Raw genomic sequence first — 23,262 nt, forward strand, 5'->3', positions numbered from 1 at the left:
AAACCTCTCACTGATCTAACCAAAAAGGGGGCTGTGAGGAATATGGATTATCATTTATGGGCAGCCCTGATTGTCATTTGATTTCCCTTTTGGCATATACACAGTGTACATGCAAAATAAGTTCTCACCCCCCAGCCATCTGATGTCAGCTATAAAGGGAGGATGTCCCAGGGGTTCAGGCTTCAAGGAGGCCCCAGGTGGATATATTATCTGTGTATATTGTGTTATATCTAGTGTGCCCTTAAGGCAATTAAATATATAATTTAATCTTGTGCTATCTTGTATCTCGATCACGAATCCCCACGTCCGTGTTTCGGCCTAGTTATAAGCTACCGCGGGTTGGTTTCTCACCCTATATAATCCCGTTAGCAGACCGGGCTTATATCAAATGAGAAGCTGGTGGCAGATTTCCTGGGCTGAGACAGCGCTGTTTCACTGCGGCAGTGAAAAGGCTCTCTCAGCTTGTTGCCTCTCTGTGCCCGCGTGGACAGGAGGTGTTTGTGTAAACTGTACCAAGCTGACCTTACCTGCTCCTCTGGAGGGCGTAACGTCACGCTTTGGTAACAAGTGACCATACTGCGTCTCGTGAGCTTGACATAGGTGACGTCAAGCGAGAACGAGGCATGGTATTCGTCACAGGGGCGGATCTAGTGAATTGGTTGCCTGAGGCCATAGAGGCTTTTGAAACACTCAAGAGGTGTTTCGTTAATGCCCCAGTATTGGTTCAACCAGACCAATAGAGGCCTTTTGTGGTTGAGGTTGATGCCTCTGAGGATGGAGTAGGGGCAGTACTCTCCCAGGGGTCATCAACTCTCACTAACTTGAGGCCTTGCGCTTTCTTTTCTCAAAAGTTCTCTTCTACTGAGAAAAATTATAATATTGGTAATCGAGGGTTACTTGCGATTAAATGGGCCTTTGAAGAATGGCGTAATTTTTTGGAGGGGGCTCAACATTGTGTTACGGTACCTACTGATCATAAGAATTTAATGTTTTTGGAATCTGTTAAACATTTGAATCCCAGACAGGCTAGATGGGCATTGTTCTTTACACGCTTTAACGTTTGCATTACTTTCAGGCCAGGAAGTTTTTGTGCCTTTCAGTCTCCTGATACTCCATCAGAGCTTATTTTGCCGGCAGGTATCATTGTGGCTGCGGTCTCTTCCGATTTGACGACCGAGATTACTGCAGGACAACACTTGGCTCCGGTACAATCCCCAAAAGATAAGTTGTTTGTCCCTGGTCATTTGTGTCTCCGACTGTTAGGTGAGTGCCACAATTCTGTTTTTAGTGGGCATCCTGGCATTAATGCCACCAAGGAACTAGTTTCCAGGTTTTACTGGTGGCCCACCTTGTCTAGAGATATCCAGTCATATGTATCCTCTTGTGAGGTTTGTGCCAGGTCCAAGACTCCTAAGTCCCGTCCGGTGGGTGAGTTGCGACCGCTGCCTATCCCTAGTAGACCTTGGTCCCATATTTCCATTAATTTTATTACCGACCTACCGGTTTCGGAGGGTTTAAGTCGGTTGTGTGGGTAATCATTGACAGGTTTAGCAAAATGGTTAATTTAACCCCTTGTCAAAATTGCCCAATGCTAAAACTTTTGCTTCCCTTTTCGTGGACCATGTAATACGTCTACATGGAATTCCGGAAAATGTGGTTTTGGAGATGTTCAATTTGTCTCAAAATTTTGGAGGGCCTTTTGTCATAAATTTAATATTTCTCTGTCTTTTTCTTCTGCCTTTTATCCTGAAACCAACGGTCAAACTGAACGTTTAAACCAGTCTCTGGAACAGTATTTGAGGTGTTACGTCACCAACAACCAACATCTTAATAATCAAGTGAACTCGTCTACTGGTATGTCTCCCTTCTTTTGTAATCTCGGATTTCATCCGCGATTTAACTCATTCTTGCCGTCTTTCTCTCAGATTCCTGAAGCTGATGTAGTAGTTGAAGAACTGTGCACAGTCTGGACCCAGGTTTAATCAAACCTGAAAAAAGCCCAGGAGGTTCAAAAGATTAATGCTGACAAAAGGCGCTCTAGAGGGGTGGATTTTGGGTTGGGAGACAAGGTGTGGTTATCCACCAAGAATTTGCGTTTTAAAATACCTTCGGGTAAATTTGCTCCCCGATTTATTGACCCTCATGAGATTATTGACATCATTAACCCTGTGTCTTTTAAGTTTCTGTTACCTGACTCCTTGCGCATTCATAATGTTTTTCACAAAGCTTTACTCAAAAGAATATATGTCGCCAGTGTCTCCTGCACAGAAATCACCGCCGCCAGTAGAGGTTGCCGGTCAACTAGAATACAAGGTTTCTAGAATCTTTGATGTGAGGAAAGTTCGTAATTCTTTGCAATATCTAGTTCATTGGAAGGGTTTTGGTCCGGAAGAGAGGCCTTGGGTGCCAGCGAGAAAAATGCATGCTACAAGGTTAGTGAAGAGATTCCATTTAGCCCACCCGGAAAAACCTACTCCAGTGATTATGGGTATGGTAGCCCCTCGTGAAAGGGGGGGGTACTGTAACGGCGAGCCGGAGACGCGCACTCTCCCTGCAGTGACGCTGGCATCCCATTTGTGAGGAGGAGCGAGGACGTGGCCGGCGTCCTCGTCTCCATGGTAACAATGGGGCGGAGAGCAATTGCTTATGATCTGGTATGAACAGTTCACAGTTTGTATGCAATTTGTATGGAATGTGTTTTTTATACTTGCAATTTGTATTTCCAATTGTAGTTTGATTTGGTGGAACTGTAAGTAAGCACACATATAACTGGTTCAGTATACAGCTCTAATCACACTATTAACAATATAAACATTATATAACAGTTTTAAATACCTATTTTGGCCTCTTGTTCCCATAAAACTCAGCTCTCAGTGGAGTGAATGTCTCTTCAGCTCATGTCTCTGTTGAATAATGATTCTAGCAGCAGGGGCTGGGGGACTTCCCAGACAGGCTGTGTGTGAGGCTGGCTGTGATTGGTAAAAACTCTTGCTATGTGAGAATCTGGCTGTGATTGGTCTAGACTTTTGCCCAGCAACAACAGATTAACACTATACTTTCTGTTGTTTCTGCTGTGTCACTGAGCTTACCCTACATTACAAAATTAATCTTAAAGGCATATTATCTTTTTCTGCTTCTGTGAACACAAAATATAACAGTTATATGACATCCAAACATGAAGTCACAGTAAATACCTCTGCTTTTGTCTCTAACACATAAACATAGGAACTGAATTAAGGACAGTGGCAGGTCTAGCTGCATACACATATCAGGCTATACTAGCTGCCTAGGACAGGTTTTAACTGGCCAGCTACACTCCCACCAAAATTAACTATAATTCTATGTTCTTAGTAGTAGGACTTGAACATGAATTTGAGGAATGTTCCATCAGGTTCTCAACTTCCAAGTGTCTTTTATCACTCTCAAGTAGAACAACTAACTTCTGTATAGGACGTTCCAACTTGAGTGAAGCAGTGAGACTTTTCCTTTTTTGTCAAGTTTTGAGTCTCCTATTTGTAACAACACTCTTCTTACTAGTTTGCCTTCATCCTTTTAAACTTCTAAAACTTTGGCCAATTTCCATTGACTTCTAGGTAGATCTTCTTCTTTTACTAACACTATGTCACCAACTTGGACATTTCTTCTGGGTGTTTGCCATTTACTTCTTAGCATCAGATTGGCTAAGTACTCTTTCCTCATCTGTTCCAAAACTGTTATGATAGATATTAGAGTTGTTGCGATACCAAATTTTTGATTCGGTTTCGATACCATGAAAAAGTATTACGATACTCGATACCATTCGATACCATGCAAAAAAAATAAACCAAAAAAGCCACGTGCATTCCGCATTTTAAAAAATGGCGAATCGCGCAGTTTTTATTTATTTTTTCTGTTCCGGCGTTTACCACCTAGATTTTTTTTATATTTTAATAGTTTGGACTTTTCTGACGTGGCGATATGTAATATGTTTATTATTTATATATTTTATATGTGAAATTGGGAAAAGGGGGTGATTTATACTTCATATTTTGGTGGGGGGGTTTTTTACATTTTTTTTTTTACACTTTTTATTTAATAACTATTTCCCCCCCTTAGGGGCTAGAACCTGGGATCTTTCATCCCTTGTCCTATTCAGCCTGATAGATCTCTATCAGGGTGAATAGGACTTCACACTGTCCCTGCTGCTCTGTGCACACAGCATCAGGGATGTTACCATGGCAGCCAGGGCTTCTGTAGCATCCTGGCTGCCATGGTAACTGATCGAAGCCCCAGGCTTACACAGCTGGGGCTCCGATCAGAAGTTGCCACTGCACCACCAATGAGGGGGAGGGGAGAGGACCCTGTGGCCACTGCCACCAATGATTTTAATACTGGGGGGTTGAGAGGGGACGGCGCACTGTGCCACCAATGATTTTAATGGGATGGGGGGTTGAGGGGGGGCACACTGCACCACCAATGATAATTACCCCTTTATACAGGAAGTGGGTACTGGCAGATCAGCAGTAGTTAACCCCTTAGGTGCCGCACCTGAGGGGTTAACTGCTGCTGATCGCAGCTCCCTGTCAGGGGCAGGGTGCAGGCAATGCGATTCTGCTGGCGGCACCCGTCTCCTGTATTGTGTTAAAGACTGACTGACTACTTTTCCTGGGTCCAGACTAAGTATCAGGCTACACAGAACGGCGCCCAGCAATGTCCCAGCACTCACCATTAGTCCTGGGCGCCGCTCCGTTCGCCCTCAGTGCCCCATTACTGTCTCCTCTCATGCTCCACATGCTGCTGATTACTATTGGAGCGATGGGGAGGAGACATCAGCTTCACTAGTGGGCGTTCCTTCTCCCTGGCTGTAGCGCTGCCCAATCGCAGCGCAGGGAGAAGGAACGCCCACTAGTGAAGCTGATGTCTCCTCCCATCGCTCCGATAGTAATCAGCAGCATGTGGAGCAGGAGAGGAGACAGTAATGAGGCACTGCGGGCGAACAGAGCGGCGCCCAGGAATAATGGTGAGTGCTGAGACATCACTGGGCGCCGCTCTCTGTGGGAATAGTCCTATCATTGGTGGCGCAGTGCGACCGCCCCTCTCTTCTCATTGGTGGCGCAGTGCGACCGCCCCTCTTTTCTCATTGGTGGCGCAGTGCGCCCGCCCCTCTCTTCTCATTGGTGGCGCAGTGTGCCCGCCCCTCCTCTGCCCCTCTCTTCTCATTGGTGGCAGCGGCAACAGCACATGGGGAAGGGAGGAGGAGGACAGCTTCCTTCTCCCCGTGCTGCTGAGAGAACATGAGCGAGCCGATAGCAGCGCGCTCATGTTCAGAGATACTAGACTGCGCAGAAGTGCAGCCCAGTATCGAGAAAACTGAAATCCCGGTATCGTATCGATACCAGGACAAAAGTATTGATTGGGTATCGAAATCTCCGTTTAGCATATAAATCCTCTTTGGTGAACTTGCCAGGCAGTGGCTGTATGTAATCCGACTTAAGGTGAAGTAAATGATTGGGAGTTAAAGGGTCCAAACTTTTTGGATCGTTGTTGTTATTAACTGTAAAGTGGACGACTGTTAACAATAGACATTACTTCATAGAATAGGGTCCTAAGTGAAGCATCATCTATTCTTCCGGCGTTCTATTTCAACACTGAACTTAACACATTTCTTACAGTTCTGATTTGTCTTTCCCAAACTCCTCCTGTATGGCTGCATGTGGAGCATTCATGTGAAAATCACACTGTTTCTCTAACAAATACTTAGTTACATTTTCTTTATCAATCTCTTTCAATTTATTCTTTGCTCTGACAAAATTAGATCCTTGGTCAGATCTAAGCTCTCTGACGATACCTCTAATGGCTATGAAACATCTCAAGGCGTTGATGAATGCGTCAGTTGACATATCTTCTAACATTTCCAGGTGAATCGCTCTGGAGCTTAGACATGTAAATGTTAGTCCATATCTCTTGTACTCCTTGCGGTTCTGTTTGGTGATGAATGGGCCAAAACAATCCATTCCACTATAAAGAAATGGTGGTGATGGGTTTACACGATCTGCCAGTAAATCTGCCATTCTTTGTTCTTCTGTAGGTCTATGTGCCTTTCTGCAGACTACACATTTACTTATATACAGTTGCAAGAAAAAGTATGTGAACCCTTTGGAATGATATGGATTTCTGCACAAATTAGTCACAACAATAGTCAATCACAGTCGCTTAAACTAATAGCACACAAAGAGTTAAATGTTTCCATGTTTTTATTGAACACACCGTGTAAACATTCACAGTGCGGGTGGAAAAAGTATGTGAACCCTTGGATTTAATAACTGGTTGAACCTCCTTTGGCAGCAATAACTTCCACCAAACGTCTCCTGTAGTTGCAGATCAGACGTGCACAACGGTCAGGAGTAATTCTTGGCCATTCCTCTTTACAGAACTGTTTCAGTTCAGCAATATTCTCGGGATGTCTGGTGTGAATCGCTTTCTTGAGGTCCTGCCACAGCATCTCCATCAGGTTGAGGTCAGGACTCTGACTGGGCCACTCCAGAAGGCGGATTTTCTTCTGTTTAAGCCATTCTGTTGTTGATTTACTTCTATGCTTTGGGTCGTTGTCCTGTTGCAGCACCATCTTCTGCTGAGCTTCAGCTGGTGGACAGATGGCCTTAAGTTCTCCTGCAAAATGTCTTGATAAACTTGGGAATTCATTTTTCCTTCGATGATAGCAATCCGTCCAGGCCCTGACGCAGCAAAGCAGCCCCAAACCATGATGCCCCCCCACCACCACACTTCATAGTTGGGATGAGGTTTTGAGGTTGGTGTGCTGTGCCTCTTTTTCTCCACACATAGTGTTGTGTGTTTCTTCCAAACAACTCCACTTTGGTTTCATCTGTCCACAGAATATTTTGCCAGTTCTGCTGTGGAACATCCAGGCGCTCTTATGCAAACTGTAAACGTGCAGCAATGTTTTTTTTGGACAGCAGTGGCTTCCTCTGTGGTTCCTCCCATGAAATCCATTCTTGTTTAGTGTTTTACGTATCGTAGATTCGCTAACACGGATATTAGCATATGCCAGAGACTTTTGTAAGTCTTTAACTGACACTCTAGGATTCTTCTTCACCTCACTGAGCAGTCTGCGCTGTGCTCTTGCAGTCATCTTTACAGGACGGCCGCTCCTAGGGAGAGTAGCAGCAGTGCTGAACTTTCTCCATTTATAGACAGTTTGTCTTACCGTGGACTGATGAACAGCAAGGCTTTTGGAGATACTTTTATAACCCTTTCCAGCTTTATGCAAGTCAATAATTCTTAATTGTAGGTCTTCTGAGAGCTCTTTTGTGCGAGGCATCATTCACATCAGGCGATGCTTCTTGTGAAAAGCAAACCCAGAACTGGTGTGTGTTTTTTATAGGGCAGGGCAGCTGTGACCAACACCTCCAATCTCATCTCATTGATTGGACTCCAGTTGGCTGACACCGCACTCCAATTATCTCTTGGAGATGTCATTAGTCTAGGGGTTCACATACTTTTTCCACCTACACTGTGAATGTTTACATGGTGTGTTCAATAAAAACATGGTAACATTTAATTCTTTGTGTGCTATTAGCTTAAGCAGACTGTGAATGTCTATTGTTGTGAGTTACAGTAGATGAAGATCAGATCACATTTTATGACCAATTTGTGCAGAAATCCATATAATTCCAATGGGTTCACATACTTTTTCTTGCAACTGTACTTTGCTATAACTTTGCTTCCTTTCACAATCCAGTAACCACCTTCTCTCAAAGGTTCCCTCCTGCAGAACAACATTAAGCTTGTACAATGGGTGGTTGTGTGGAAGTTTTTTTAGGTTCTTGACTAAGTCTCTTGAACTCTTCACTGTAGAATCTCTGTTGAATGGGTCTTATGACTTCTTCATCTTTCATTCTTTCTTCTACATTCAACCATTCCTTCTTTCTGATTCCCTTTGCCAAACGTTAAATTCGAGCTACTACGTTTATGACTGTATTACATTTTGAACATCTGGCTAGTCTTTCAAGTATGTCATCTTGACACTTGGCAGCAGTGCTCAATGTTTGTACAAATTTTACTTCTGGATCACCCATAGACAATTCTGTGTAACCTTTATTGGGCGTGATTTCCTTTTCCAAAAGGAACTCTGGACCGGTGAACCAGTTAGAATTTTTCAATTCTGTTACATTCAGGCCTCTTGAAGTATGATCTGCTGGGTTATGCTTTGTGTCAATGTGATGCCAATGTTCTGGATTTGTTATTTCCCGAATTTTCTCAACTCTGTTGGCGACAAAGATATGGAATCTTCGAGCTTCGTTGTTTATGTATCCTAGGACAACTTGTGAGTCTGCCCAAAATATTCTTCATCTATTTTCAATTCCAATTCTTCTCTCAGAAACTTGCTTACTAATGCTGAAACTACAGCTGCTGTCAGTTCAAGTCTTGGTATTGTCTGAATACTGGTAGGTGCAACTCTGGCCTTCCCCACAACCAGGGCACAGTGTATCTTTTCTTCTTCTATTACTCTGATGTAGGAGCACTGACCATAACCATAACTGCAGGCATCTGAAAAATGATGAAGTTCTATTTTTGTACTTTCCAAAATCATGAGGTACAAAACATCTCATTATTCAAACTTCTCTCAAGTTTTGCAAGTCTCTTATCCAACTCTCCCACCTTGGCCTCAAATTTCCAGGTATGGGCTCATCCATCTGTCTGCATAATTCTTGCAGTACTTCTTTTGCTCTGAGGATTACTGGGGCCAAGAATCCCAATGGATCAAATATAGAAGCCGCTGCGGAAAGAATGGTTCGTCTAGTTGCAACTTTCTCTTCAATAGATACTTCAAAGAAGAACTTGTCGTTCTCTACATTCCATCCCTATCCAAGTACGTTCTGAACTGGAAGATGATCATAATTGAGATCTACATTCTTCATTGTTGATGCATGTTCAGAGTCACTGATCGATTTCAGTATCTCTCTTTGCTGCTGCTGATGGGCAATCCTTTTCATTCTGATTGGCCGGGTACTTCATACAACAATTGGTGCAACCTGGAGATGATGCTGCTCCAAACAAGTGTACTTTCATTCTGTATTTTGCTGGCTCTGTATCTGTATCTCCATCATCCCACCATAGAAACCTCAGGAAGTCTGTATCTTCATTCTTCACATGAAACTGGTGGAACATCTTTTCAACATCACATATGACCACTACGGGATACTTTCTGAATCTACAGAGTACTCCAGGCAGAGTGTTTGTAAGATCTGGTCCTTTTAGTAGATGATCATTCAATGCAGCACCATTGTACTTTGCTGAGCAATAAATACTACTCTAATCTTCTCTGGTTTCTTTGAGTGGTAAACACCTTGATGCGGGATGTACCACACTTCTCCTTCTTTGGGCTGAATATTAACTTTCTCTGCATGTCTTTTTTCGAGGATGTCTTCCATGAATTTCAAATAAGCCTGCTTGAATTTGGGATCTCTTCCCATCTTTTTCTTCAAACATTTCAATCTTGCTAGGGCAAGATTTCTGTTATTTGGCAGATGAGGTCGCTCTCTAAAAGGTAAGGGCATTTCAAGATGACCTTGTTGATTCTGCTGAATATTTTCTTCTAGAGTGTGTACGAACTTTGTCTTCTTGGGATACACTCTTTTCTTTAGAACTTATGTCTGCAAAGTCGGATTCAAGGATCTTGATTACTTTTGCTGGACTTACAGTTAATAACTCTTGGACAGATATTCGATGACACAATCCTGTCACCTGTCTTGGGTTTGCGATCTGCTGTTTTCCTCCAACAACACCCCATCCTAGATCAGTTTGATCAGCGTAGGGTTCACCCTTTTCTCCTGTGATTACCTTTCGTGGTACCAAGGCTTCGGGACAATTGTAGCCTATGAACAGTCCAACACCAAACTCCTTCAGCGGGGACATTTCACGAGATATAACAGATAGGTGCTCTCACTCATTGGCTGTTTCACAGGTAGGTATGCAATCTCGATCTAGAGGTATGTCGTCTTTTGTATAAACTGGAGGTAGATCTAATGTGCAGTTTGAATGCAGTCCTCTAACTCTCAGTCCTTTGACTGTTCACTAATGTGTCTCTCCCCGTCATTGTGGTGAGTTTGAGCTTCACTGGCTCTGTATCCACTTGAAATTTCTTGCAGATTTCTTGATCAATGAAGGTGACATCACTCTGGGCATCCAGCAGCGCTTAGCCGTATACCTTCTTGTTCCTCCTTTTAGGATTTAATATGCAGACTGGCACAACCATTGATGTGCCGTTGATTTCTCCTTCCCTCACTCTGCAAAATAATACTGATACTTTATTTCCTTCCTCAGTATCTTTAGGTATTGAGGATTTATCTTTTTTTTTTTTACGTTCTTCATGTAGTGGTGTAGGATGGCGTCCTTTCCCAAACGCTGCATGTGGCCTTTTTTCTTACTCTCCTTAGTAACATGAACTTTTATTAGGCATCCAAAACACAGCTGGCCATCCAGCACAATTATTTTTTTTTTTTTCTGGGGACTTCTCCTTTAATTGTTGACACTTATGTATGGAGTGGTTCTCTCCACAGAACACAGACCCGAAGGTAGTCTGAAGATTTGTCTGTCTCTCCACTTGTCATGGCCTATGGTGTACGCCGTGACACTGTTGCCACGCCTGCTGTTTCCGGTGGCAATGTGTTGCTGTTTTGGCATGTTGTGGCAGTGTCACGGGTTTAGCTGTGTGTGCCGTGAATTGCTGGCCACGCATGCTGTTGTCTGCGGCAACCTGTTGCCTTTTGCTTGTGTGTGCAATTCCCCTTTAAGTAGTGTCTCCCTGCTGTGTGGTGTGTGGGGTTAATACACTGGCTGGAGCAAATTGGTGAGTTGGGTGTGGTCTCAGGTCTCTTTATATACTTTTGCTTGGAGACTGAGCTCAGTTTGGTTTGTTAGCCTTGCATGTGAGATGCTTGCTCTATGCATGGATGAGATCTGAGGGCTATCCAAGTTTGACATCGATGTTCTTAGCAATGTCCTCTGCAATGTCCCACTGTGTGTTTCCTCCTTGTCTTCCTTCCCCTCCTGGTGTGTTGTTTATGGTGTGGGTTTGAGTTGGAGGTTTTCTGTACGTCTTGTTTGTTGTTTGTCTGGGATGTTGTTGGTGTTTGTCCCTGCATGTGTGCAAGACGTTTCCTTTTGTGTGTGTTTCCTCCGGAGGGGGAACTACTCTACAAGACAGTGTGCTGTCCTGACTGGAGCAATCCGTGCATCTGGTGTTGTCCAGGTAGAAGTTTGGTGTCGTTTCTCCATCTCTGCTGCGGCAGGTAAGTGTTGGCTGTTTCTAGTGTGCTGTTGTTACACGGTGTACTTACTTGCAGTTGCTGCATTGTCTTTCTACCTGTCAGCTACTGGGCCTCTGAAGATGCCTTTCATCCGTGGTGTTGGATGAACAGTCACTATGTCACTATGTTGAGGGTCATGCAGGGATTCCTAGACTTCTACATGCATGGGTATGAGCCCCCTTACCATTGAAGGCGGCTCATACAGCCAGGAGACTAGGGCTGCTTGGTGACATTGTTCAGGGGGGGTTCCATACTCCCCACCGTGACACCACTGATCCCAGTAGTGATTTTGAATTTGCTCTCATAGGCATCTGGACCTTCAGCTGCTGTGTTGGTTGAAATGACAGCCGCTCTAGCACGTCTTATCTCTCTTGCAGGCCTTACTTCTAAAGATTCAAGACGTAAGATGATGTTACTGGATTACATGCTATCCGTGCTTGCTTATTGACGAACTCAGAGAACTCTTTAAAACTTGGGAAGTTCTTACCTAGATCTAGCGGTTTAGTCATATAGCGATTCCATCTAGAAGCCACTTCTTCAGGTAGCTTATTTAGCATCCTGTGGTTTTCTAGTCGGACCTATTTTAGGCAAATTATTCAGTTTCTCTCCAAAGGCTCTTTGTACTAAGAAAGGATAACTATATCTTGCACTCAATTTTTCCTAAGCTTGTCTGCAGGCTTCTTTGTCTTTTCTACAGAAGGTACCCACAAGAACTTCCTTGGCTTCTCCACCAACATATATCTGAAGGTAGAATAACTTGTCAACTGGACTGAAGCAATGATGCTCAATGAACATCTCAAAACTTGCCTTGCACTCTATGAACTTCAGTACATCTCCTGAAAATACAGTAGGATCCAGAAAGGGAAGCCTAACTAGGACTGTTATCTGTTGTCTTGCTGGGACAATGGTTGTAACACTCTCCTGAGCATTGCCATGGCATCTAGGAATAGAATCATCCGGTTCTATTTTCTCACTTACTTCTCAATTAGGTGAGTCCTTTTCTTCATCTTTTCCGGCAGAGATAGAGGGTAAATTCACACACCTTTCTCCTAACACTGGACTAGGCCTCTCTTTGTTTTTATGAGCAGGGATGGAAGGATAATGACTTATTTCCTCACTACAAGCTGGAGATTTCCTTCCATTCTCCTTGGCATATGAAGGAAAGTAGGAGTCTGTTTCTTCACTTAGTACAGATTTGACTACTCTGACTCATATCCTCCTCATGTACTCTGAGTCTGGCTTCTATGATCTTAACCTCTTTCTGCCTTTCAAGACTTTTCATCTGTTGACACTGCATCCATTTCAGCTTCCATCTGATGGCGTTGTGCATCCCTTTCAGCTTCCTTTTCAGCCATCAGTTGGCGCTGCGCCTTGATGGCAGCTTCCATTTCAATTTCTGCTCTCTTGACAGCAAGCTGTATAGCTAATTGCTTTCTTTTGGCTGAAGTATTTGAGGACTCTGATATACGAGTGGCACATCTGCTAGCGAAGGAAGTCACACTTGAGATTGTGGTACCACCTAAGGACCTAGGATAGTCTCTCATAAAAAGCTAATTCATTCTACTTCTTGCTTTAACTTCATCATAATTTTCTGCAGATGATAGTTCTCTTATGAGCTTTACCAAATCTTTAGTGGCTGCAGTACATGTGTCCATGTTCCTTACAATATCCTGGGAAGGTGTTGTAAATGACCGCAGGTTGACCTATGCTGCCATAAGCTCTGATTCAGATTCTTCTACCGTCTCTACCATATAACTCAAGTTCCCTTTTATACTTTCTTGCTTTAGCTTTTTACGAATGTCTTTAATGTATAATTTAAATCTATCATACATTCTGGCAAATAAAAATCCTTTCAGAGCTGCTTCTTGCTCTAAATTTTCCAGCATCTTTGGGGTCGGTTTTCTGGCACGTGATGAACATCTTAGTTAATCTGCTTGGGCTATATTTGTTTGAGGCAAGACTAATGCTATATCAGACTCTTCCACCTCAGACAGGTTCCCTTGCTCTCCCCCCTCTGCTCTATCTATCTTTGCATCCTCTAACAGTGGCATGGTAATACTAGGCATTTTACTTTAAATGCAATAGAGTCCGTGTAATACAAACTGTCCTTTATTTTTACTTTAAAGTCTCTTATTTCTGAACTAAAAAAATGTCTCTTTATGCCAAAGCCTATACGCAATGAAAAGTAATAAAAGCAAAGCTCTGACCTTATTCTGAAGAGCAGGATACTGTGATCTGAAGGTTGCTAGAACAAATGTCTGTCTTAAAGGAGACTTGTCTTTTCTTGATGTGATGCTCTGTGCTGACTTGCGATGCTCTGCGCTGAGTTGCTATGCTCTGTGCAGACTTGAGATGCTTTGTGATGACTTGCGATGATCTGTGATGACTTGCGATGCTCTGGCTTGGATACGCTGCTGCAGGCTTTGGATCTAGTGGTGGGAAACTAGCTGGCTGCAGTACGTGGTCTCTCCGTGGATAGCGGTGCAGGCACTCTAGCTCTGGACTTTGGCCTCCCACCATGCGTCTCTTTCTCTCTCTAGGGATCGCAGGAGGGTCGGCGCTCTTTCTCTGACTATTTTGCCCTTGCTGTTCTGCCACTTTGGCTGCAGTTTGACTAATGCACACGTTCTATGGCCTTTATGGTAGCTCTGCTGAGGTCTCTTTGCTTGCTCACTCAGGGAACAGTTGCTGCGCGGCGGTTTATGCTGGAGCTCTGCTGCTCTAATGCGCTCTTTACTGTGCAAGTTGAGGAGCGCTATCGCTTCACCCTCTGAGGGAAATAGCTCCACTGTGGCAGGCGCAGCGCTATGAAGTGCCTCTTGCGCTGTGGCATTAGAAGAATTTTGATATCTCTGACTTTAAGTCTAACCAGACTGTCTGTTACTCTGTAATTCCTCTATCTCCGTTCTATGGAAGCAGTAGGTTTAAAGAGCAGAGCAAATGCTTGAAATAACTTCTTTAAACTTCTTTATTAACTTCAACTTTTCTTCATATATAACACTGCCGCCTCCGCAGCAGATAGTCCATGTACAAAACACGTGTTGAAAAGATATCACAAGATAGCGGTATACATAAGATGGTGGTTCAACTGTTCAATCTTGTCATTCAACATAAAATGGTGGATATATTTCTCTCTTGAGTATCTGTACTCTAACTTTAAGTTATTTTAGCACTTTATGATCTCTCTGAGAGGTATATCTAAGGTCTAACTAATAGTTCTGCTTGCTCAACTTGGTTTGCAGTTTGCAATTGCTTATGATCTGATATGAGCAGTTAGTTCGCAGTTTGTATGCAATTTGTATTTGCAATTCTAGTCTGATTTGGTGGAACTGTAAGTAAGCACACATATAACTGGTTCAGTATACAGCTCTTATCACACTATTAACAATAGGAACATTAGATAACTGTTTTAAATACCTATGTTGGCCTCTTGTTCCCATAAAACTCAGCTCTCAGTGGAGTGAATGTCTCTTCAGCTCATGTCTCTGGTGAATAATGATTCTAGCAGCAGGAGCTGGGGGACTTCCCAGACAGGCTGTGTGTGAGGCTGGCTGTGGTTGGTGAAAACTCTTGCTCTGTTAGAAGCTGGCTGTGAATGGTCTAGACTTCTGCCCAGCAACAAAAGATTAACACTATGTCTTCTGTTTCTGCTGTGTCACAGAGCTTACCCTATGTTACACAATGAATCTTAAAGGCATATTATCTTTTTCTGCTTCTGTGAAGACAAAATATAACAGTTATGACATCCAAAACATGATGTCACAGTAAATAACTCTGCTTTTGTCCCTAACACATAAACATAGGAACTGTATTAAGGCCATTGGCAGGTCTAGCTATATACACCTATAAGGCTATACTAGCAACCTAGGACAGGTCTTAGCTGGCCAGCTACACTTGTTACCCCCTGGGTCTAGAGCTTGATCTCTATTGGTTTCAGTTGTGGTTTTACCCAGCCTGGGAAGCTTGTTGCTTCTGTGTTTTCTGTCCTTGTCTTTTGTTTCCCCCCTTGTTGTTTCCTCCCTTAAAGCCCCTGCACTTACGTAAGCTAGGGACTGCCGCCCAGTTGTACCCTGTCTGTTAGGACGGACCGTGCTGCAAGTAGGTAGGGATAGCGGAGTGGTTGGAGTTTAGGGCTGTACTTATCCCTGCCTTTTCATGATACCCAGACCCCAAAATAATAGACCTCAGCCCCCAAAATAAATACACACCGCACACACCCCTGAATAAACATGTACCCCAAAATAAATTCAGACCCCAAAACTAACTAGACATAACACTAAACAAAATAATCATGTGACCACAGGCCCTTCAATACTAAATGGTCCTATGTGCTATAGTTGTAGCTGCATTGTATGGGCCCACAGAAGAATCCAAACCCACCCAATTCCTGCTCAGTTCATCATCAGCAGCTCCTCCTGTCACCTAAACATCCTCAATTTAAAAATCTAGTTTCACCATGTTGAGGGCAGATCTTCAGGGCATAGCCTCGGAGCAGCTGATAAATGGGTGAACCTTACATCTACAGGTAATTACACAGTAAAACGTATCCCTACAGGTAACAGATATAAAGGGCTGGTTAACCCCCCCCCCCCCCCCCCCCCATGGCTATAGCTTACTCTATAAAGGGCAAAACATGGGCAAAACACACATCCGAGGGCTTAGCTGTGGCCTTTCAAATCTACAAAGGGTTTAATAAAATCTGTAAAAATAAATTCTGCAAAAATACAAATTGAATAGCAGGTAGCCAAAGAAAGCACTAAAAAAAAATCTCAAAAATCCTTTAATATTTTAAAGACCGGGCTGATTTTCATTTTTGCACTTTTAATTTTTTCTCCCCATGTTCCAATAGCTATAACTCTTTTCATTTTTCTCTTAACGTAGCCATATGAGGGCTTATTTTTTGTGGGACAAGATTCATTTTTTAATGGCACCATTTAATTTACCATGTCTTGTATTGGAAAATGGGAAAATAATTCTTGAGGGGTAAAATTGAAATAAAAAAACATACTTCCACTGTGCGCTGTATGTTACTTGACATCCTTATTCTGCAGCTCAATACGATTAGGGCGATACCAAACTGCATCATTTTTATTTACCCTTTGATAACCTGAGAATTCTTTTACCTCACCATGACTTTCGTATATTTCAGTCCACAGAGCTGTTTGAGGCTTGTTTTCTTGTAGGACGGACTGTAGTTTTTGTTCATACTATTTTTGTGGTATGTACAACTTTTTGATCAGTATTATTGAATTTTCTTGGGGGTAAAGGTGACTAAAAAATGGCGAATCATGTGTTTTTCATTTCTTTTCCGTTACGGCATTCACTGCACAGGATTATTCTTTTAAAATATATATATTTTAATAGTTCAGACATTTTTGGACGCGGTGATTGCTAATATGTTTATTGTTTATATATTTTTATATGTAAAATAGGGAAAGGGGGGGGTTTAAATTTATTTTGGTGTTTAAAAAAAAAAGTTTAACATAGAAGCCTAGAATGTGTCGGCAGATAAGACCCATGTGGCCCATCTAGTCTGCCCAATATACTGAATACTACGGATAGCCCCGGCCCTATCTTATATGAAGGATGGCCTTATGCCTTTAAACTTTTTTCACTCTTTATTTAAAGGGGTTCTCCAATACTATAAACTGCACCTTCCCCCATATGCCGGGCCCCCCATGCTGAATATACTTACCTGGATCCCCGCTCCCTGCACCGCTCCTGGTTCTTGCACCGCCACTGCTGGTTGTCCCCATGCTTGTCCCCGTGTCGGGGGGAGCAGTCAGTGGCAGATGAGGACGAGCCTCCTTAGCGTCACCCGCGATGCTGGGGAGGCTCATCCCCTTCCCTGCCTGCCATTGGCTGCTCCCCCGGGGTTTGACGCAATTGCTGTTTTTGTTGCCTCCTGCCGCATATGGAGCAGGCTCACAGCAGCAGCCCACTCTATACAAACGCTGGCGCATCAGGTACTAATAATCTACATACATCATATGTCCTGGGGGAGTAACACTGGAGAGTCACCTGTAGAGAAGGATCAGGTACTAATAATCTACATACATCATATGTCCTGGGGGAGTAACACTGGAGAGTCACCTGTAGAGAAGGATCAGGTACTAATAATCTACATACATCATATGTCCTAGGAGGAGTAACACTGGAGAGTCACTTGTAGAGAAGGATCAGGTACTAATAATCTACATACATCATATGTCCTAGGGGGAGTAACACTGGAGAGTCACTTGTAGGGAAGGATCAGGTACTAATAATCTACATACATCATATGTCCTAGGAGGAGTAACACTGGGGAGTCACTTGTATAGAAGGATCAGGTACTAATAATCTACATACATCATATGTCCTAGGAGGAGTAACACTGGAGAGTCACTTGTAGAGAAGGATCAGGTACTAATAATCTACATACATCATATGTCCTGGGGGAGTAACACTGGAGAGTCACCTGTAGAGAAGGATCAGGTACTAATAATCTACATACATCATATGTCCTGGAGGAGTAACACCGGAGAGTCACCTGTAGAGAAGGATCAGGTACTAATAATCTACATACATCATATGTCCTAGGGGTAGTAACACTGGAGAGTCACTTGTAGGGAAGGATCGGGTACTAATAATCTACATACATCATATGTCCTAGGGGTAGTAACACTGGAGAGTCACCTGTAGAGAAGGATCAGGTACTAATAATCTACATACATCATATGTCCTGGAGGAGTAACACCGGAGAGTCACCTGTAGAGAAGGATCAGGTACTAATAATCTACATACATCATATGTCCTAGGGGTAGTAACACTGGAGAGTCACTTGTAGGGAAGGATCGGGTACTAATAATCTACATACATCATATGTCCTAGGGGTAGTAACACTGGAGAGTCACCTGTAGAGAAGGATCAGGTACTAATAATCTACATACATCATATGTCCTGGAGGAGTAACACCGGAGAGTCACCTGTAGAGAAGGATCAGGTACTAATAATCTACATACATCATATGTCCTAGGGGTAGTAACACTGGAGAGTCACTTGTAGGGAAGGATCGGGTACTAATAATCTACATACATCATATGTCCTAGGAGGAGTAACACTGGAGAGTCACCTGTAGAGAAGGATCAGGTACTAATAATCTACATACATCATATGTCCTAGGGGTAGTAACACTGGAGAGTTACTTGTAGGGAAGGATCGGGTACTAATAATCTACATACATCATATGCCCTAGGGGTAGTAACACTGGAGAGTCACCTGTAGAGAAGGATCAGGTACTAATAATCTACATACATCATATGTCATAGGAGGAGTAACACTGGAGAGTCACCTGTAGAGAAGGATCAGGTACTAATAATCTACATACATCATATGTCATAGGAGGAGTAACACTGGAGAGTCACCTGTAGAGAAGGATCAGGTACTAATAATCTACATACAGCATATGTCCTAGGAGGAGTAACACTGGAGAGTCACCTGTAGAGAAGGATTGGGTACTAAAAATCTACATACATCATATGTCCTAGGGGGAGTAACACCGGAGAGTCACTTGTAGAGAAGGATCAGGTACTAATAATCTACATACATCATATGTCCTAGGAGGAGTAACATTGGGAGCATCACCTGTAGAGAAGGATTTGGGTGTACTATATACACTATAAATAACAGCACAATGTCAATCAGCTGCTCCTAAGGCCACCAGGATATTGTCATGCATTAAGCGAGGCCTGGACCCGCGGAGCAGGGATGTAATATTACCACTTTACAAAAAGGCCAGATCAGTTGGAAGGACACCTGTCCTTATGGCCTGAGTTATCCTGTATAGGACCAATGAGGGACTGGTTTCACGTTCAGTCGCACTATTCACCACTCGCATTATTTTACCACTCGCACTATTTTACTACTCGCACTATTTACCACTCGCACTATTTCACCACTCGCACTATTTTTCCACTCGCACTATTTCACCACTCGCACTATTTTACCACTCGCACTATTTCACCACTCGCACTATTTCACCACTCGCACTATTTCACCACTCGCACTATTTTACCACTCGCACTATTTTACCACTCGCACTATTTTACCACTCGCACTATTTCACCACTCGCACTATTTCACCACTCGCACTATTTCACCACTCGCACTATTTTACCACTCGCACTATTTCACCACTCGCACTATTTCTCCACTCGCACTATTTCACCACTCGCACTATTTCACCACTCGCACTATTTCACCACTCGCACTATTTCACCACTCGCACTATTTCACCACTCGCACTATTTCACCACTCGCACTATTTCTCCACTCGCACTATTTTACCACTCGCACTATTTCACCACTCGCACTATTTCACCACTCGCACTATTTCACCACTCGCACTATTTTACCACTCGCACTATTTTACCACTCGCACTATTTCACCACTCGCACTATTTCACCACTCGCACTATTTCACCACTCGCACTATTTTACCACTCGCACTATTTCACCACTCGCAACAGTTTGATCACATGCCGCAAAGGCAGCTCATTAGTATGAAGAGCACAAACCAACCAGATGAGTTAACGATTCAGCTTTACCTCAGCCCAATGCACGACTCCTCCTTCCAGGGCCGGCGCCACCACCCGGCAAACCCGGGCAAGTCCTGCTTCTGGGGGCCACTGTGCCCGCTCACTCCTGCAGCTGTGTCCTGCCTGTTCTGAATTCTAGGGCCGCTTACCCCAGCAATGCAGACAATTTTTGCCATGTGCACTGCTGGGGTAAGCGGCCCCAGGACTCAGAACAGGGTAGATGGAGTTGTTTCAGTACATGATCGATCCTATGCTAGAATGTAGTTGTTAGAAGGAGGTCTGTGACATCACTGGTCACATGACAAACCCTGCCGGCAGCAGCAGCTTGTGGAAGGAGGAGGGGCTGTGTGTGCCTGCAAGGCGCAGAGTGAGGGAGGGTGTGCTGCTGGAGGGGAAGCAGATGGAGCTCAGATATGAGGGGGCAGTGGGGTGCAAGGGGAGTGGAATCTGGTGCAATTAAGGGGGTTTATCATACAGACCTGGGTGTATTCTGAGGGCCATGATGTGTGTCAGTCTGTCTGTCCCTGTGTGTGTGTGTGTCAGTCTGTCTGTCCCTGTGTGTGTGTCAGTCTGTCCCTGTGTGTGTGTCAGTCTGTCCCTGTGTGTGTGTGTGTGTGTGTGTGTGTCAGTTTGTCTGTCCCTGTGTGTGTGTGTCAGTCTGTCTGTCCCTGTGTGTGTGTCCCTTTCTGTGTCTATGGCCTCATGCACACCGGCCGTGGGCATCACGGATGCGGAACTATTCACTTGAATGGGTCTGCAATCGCTCAATGGGGAGCACTACACAGTACAAGTAACACTATCACATTATCAGCACTAGTGTTATCTGTGGTTTTACATAGGACTGCAGGTAACACTACTACATTTTCTGTACTCAGATAGTCATGACTGTGTTATCTATGCTGTTACATAGAACTGCAGGTGATATCTACTGTATTAGCTGTACAAGTCAGAATTGGGCAGACTAGATGGACCAAGTGGTTCTTATCTGCCGACACATTCTAGGTTTCTATGTTACTACGGAGTGCTTCCGTGGTGTTTCCGTCCGTGCCTCCGCACCGCAAAAAAATAGAACATGTTTGATTTTTTGTGCGGTGCGGACGGATCATGGACACATTCAGGTTGAATGGGTCTAAATCTGTCCCGGCCGCAAATTGTGGTCCCCAATGCATGGAACGGACGCATAACGGCAGTGTGCATGAGGCCTGAGGCATTGCTTAGACTCCATCCCACAGTCTAACCAGTGCCTAATGGGTTACGGTTTAGACCACCTTCTGGTACATGATAATTCCCTTTTAAACCTCAATCCATGTCCCCTCAGAGCTGGGAATCAGTGGGAGTCATATTATAAGGTAACAAAAGGTTGGAGCAGAACTAAAGGTGGAATTCCCTTTTAATGCCCACTTAAGGTGGCCACACATTACATAGAAGTTGGTCAATGATCGCACAGGTGTCTGTCCCTGTGTGTGTCTGTCCCTGTGTGTGTCTGTCCCTGTGTGTGTGTGTGTGTGTCTGTGTGTGTGTGTGTGTGTGTGTCTGTCTCTGTGTGTGTGTCTGTCCCTGTGTGTGTGTCTGTCCCTGTCCCTGTGTGTGTGTCTGTCCCTGTCCCTGTGTGTGTGTGTTTCTGTCCCTGTGTGTGTGTGTGTTTCTGTCCCTGTGTGTGGTGTGTGTCTGTCGTCCCTGTGTGTGTGTGTGTCTCCTGGTGTGTGTGTCTGTCCCTGTGTGTGTGTGTGTGTGTCTGTGTGTGTGTGTGTGTGTGTGTCTGTCTCTGGTGTGTGTCTGTCCCTGTGTGTGTGTCTGTCCCTGTCCCTGTGTGTGTGTCTGTCCCTGTCCCTGTGTGTGTGTGTTTCTGTCCCTGTGTGTGTGTGTTTCTGTCCCTGTGTGTGTGTGTGTCTGTCCCTGTGTGTGTGTGTGTTTGTCCCTGTGTGTGTGTGTGTCCCTGTGTGTGTGTCTGTCCCTGTGTGTGTGTGTCTGTCCCTGTGTGTGTGTGTCTGTCCCTGTGTGTGTCTGTCCCTGTGTGTGTGTGTCTGTCCCTGTGTGTGTCTGTCCCTGTGTGTGTCTGTCCCTGTGTGTGTGTGTGTGTGTGTGTCTGTCTCTGTGTGTGTGTCTGTCCCTGTGTGTGTGTCTGTCCCTGTCCCTGTGTGTGTCTGTCCCTGTCCCTGTGTGTGTGTGTGTTTCTGTCCCTGTGTGTGTGTGTGTTTCTGTCCCTGTGTGTGTGTGTCTGTTCCCTGTCCCTGTGTGTGTGTCTGTCCCTGTCCCTGTGTGTGTGTGTGTGTTTCTGTCCCTGTGTGTGTGTGTGTTTCTGTCCCTGTGTGTGTGTGTCTGTCCCTGTGTGTGTGTGTTTGTCACTGTGTGTGTGTGTGTCCCTGTGTGTGTGTCTGTCCCTGTGTGTGTCTGTCCCTGTGTGTGTGTGTGTGTGTGTCCCTGTGTGTGTCTGTCCCTGTGTGTGTGTGTCTGTCCCTGTGTGTGTCTGTCCCTGTGTGTGTGTGTGTGTGTCTGTCTGTCTCTGTGTGTGTGTCTGTCCCTGTGTGTGTGTCTGTCCCTGTCCCTGTGTGTGTGTCTGTCCCTGTCCCTGTGTGTGTGTGTGTGTGTTTCTGTCCCTGTGTGTGTGTGTGTGTGTGTTTCTGTCCCTGTGTGTGTGTGTGTCTGTCCCTGTGTGTGTGTGTGTGTGTTTGTCCCTGTGTGTGTGTGTGTCCTGTGTGTGTGTCTGTCCCTGTGTGTGTGTGTCTGTCCCTGTGTGTGTGTGTGTCCCTGTGTGTGTCTGTCCCTGTGTGTGTGTGTCTGTCCCTGTGTGTGTGTCTGTCCCTGTGTGTGTGTGTGTCCCTGTGTGTGTGTCCCTGTGTGTGTGTGTTTGTCCCTGTGTGTGTGTCTGTCCCTGTGTGTGTGTGTGTCCCTGTGTGTGTGTGTCCCTGTGTGTGTCTGTCCCTGTGTGTGTGTTTGTCCCTGTGTGTGTGTCTGTCCCTGTGTGTGTGTGTGTTTGTCCCTGTGTGTGTGTCTGTCCCTGTGTGTGTGTCTGTCCCTGTGTGTGTGTGTGTCTGTCCCTGTGTATGTGTGTGTGTGTCTGTCCGTGTGTGTGTCTGTCCCTGTGTGTGTGTCTGTCCCTGTGTGTGTGTGTGTCTGTCCCTGTGTGTGTGTGTCTGTGTGTGTGTGTCTGTCCCTGTGTGTGTGTGTGTGTGTGTGTGTCTGTCCCTGTGTGTGTTTGTCCCTGTGTGTGTGTCTGTCCCTGTGTGTGTGTCTGTCCCTGTGTGTGTGTGTGTGTCTGTCCCTGTGTGTGTGTGTGTCTGTCCCTGTGTGTGTGTCTGTCCCTGTGTGTGTGTCTGTCCTGTGTGTGTGTGTCTGTGTGTGTGTCTGTCTGTCCTGTCCCTGTGTGTGTGTGTGTG

Source organism: Bufo gargarizans, chromosome 7, assembly GCF_014858855.1.
Source record: "Bufo gargarizans isolate SCDJY-AF-19 chromosome 7, ASM1485885v1, whole genome shotgun sequence".
Classification (NCBI taxonomy): domain Eukaryota; kingdom Metazoa; phylum Chordata; class Amphibia; order Anura; family Bufonidae; genus Bufo; species Bufo gargarizans.